This window comes from Ceratosolen solmsi, unplaced genomic scaffold (genome assembly GCF_000503995.2).
Source record: "Ceratosolen solmsi marchali unplaced genomic scaffold, CerSol_1.0 scaffold2, whole genome shotgun sequence".
Lineage (NCBI taxonomy): Eukaryota > Metazoa > Arthropoda > Insecta > Hymenoptera > Agaonidae > Ceratosolen > Ceratosolen solmsi.
In genome coordinates, this window is record NW_011948422.1 from 6,986,465 (window position 1) to 6,987,743 (window position 1,279).

Below are 1,279 nucleotides of genomic sequence, written 5' to 3' on the forward strand. Positions count from 1 at the left end.
CCCCCCCCCCCCCCCCCACCCTCCCCCCACCCTCCCCCTTACCGTCCCTACACCCACTACGCGCAACTCGTACAATCTTTTTTATTTAGCCCTCTGGATTTTTACTTTCATCGGCCGAATGACAAATCCATGACTTTTTTCGTTGAAAAACAGAATTTTTTAGTCTTCGTTATATTTTAATTGATTTACGGGCTTGTGTCGCTACAATTATAAATTAAAATACCTCCACGTATTTGCATAAATTTTCCTTTCCTTCGGCTTTTCTATAACCATATTTATCAATGTTATCGGATCAAAGGGGGCACGATGTTATTATTTGTTATATAATTTCAATTTTCGTAGCTTTATGAAGCAGCGGTTAATTTTTGAATTTATTATGGACTTTTCAACTTATTTGTAAAGTAGCCTATCGAATGTTTTCACATTTTGGAAAGTTAATGCATTTTACGAAAATCCCGTCAAAGTAAATCAGCAATTTCACTATATAAAATCACGTCATTATATAATCCGATATATAATTCGTTTAAAATTTATCTACTCTTCTATTTACTCGAAAATTAACTGACCCGGAGCGCATATGCATACACGACCGCAATTGTAATAGACTGCGTAACTCATATCACCAACATCATTTCTCAACTTCGTAACCTCCATGCCTTTCCACATCGATATTGGGATACGAGTGGTATTACGAGTGGTATTGCGAGTGGCAAATGAATCGATTATTTTTACATCATCAATTTTTTCCTATGATTAATAGAAGATAATGATAAGAAATTGCGAGTAGGTGATTGTATAATTGTACTATGGGAAATTGTAATTGTTGCCTATGCATCCTCGCAAATGTCCTGGGAAAGACTTTCCCCCCGCTACGAGGGAACGTAAATTTGTCGACCTCTTAAAACGTAAAGTCAATAATGAGCGTTCGAGCAAATAATTAGAAGAATAAGAGGAGACGCTCGTTCTCATAAAGGTTAAACGACCGGAGCTTTTAACAATTTAATTTTTTTTCTCTCCTTTTTTTTCTTACTTTTTTTTCGTCATTAACAAGCGAAAGCAAATAGACATGGCTAGGCCAGAACTGTCCAGACACTCATAAAGACAGTCAACGAAGGGTGACCAATCGCTTTTTCGCGTGATGATTATTTTATCCAGCCACCAGTAGGGACAAAGATAGTTGGATAGATAGATAGATGTATATATATATATATATATATATATATATATATATAGAGAGAGAGAGAGAGAGAGAGAGAGAGAGAGAGAGAGAGAGAGAGAG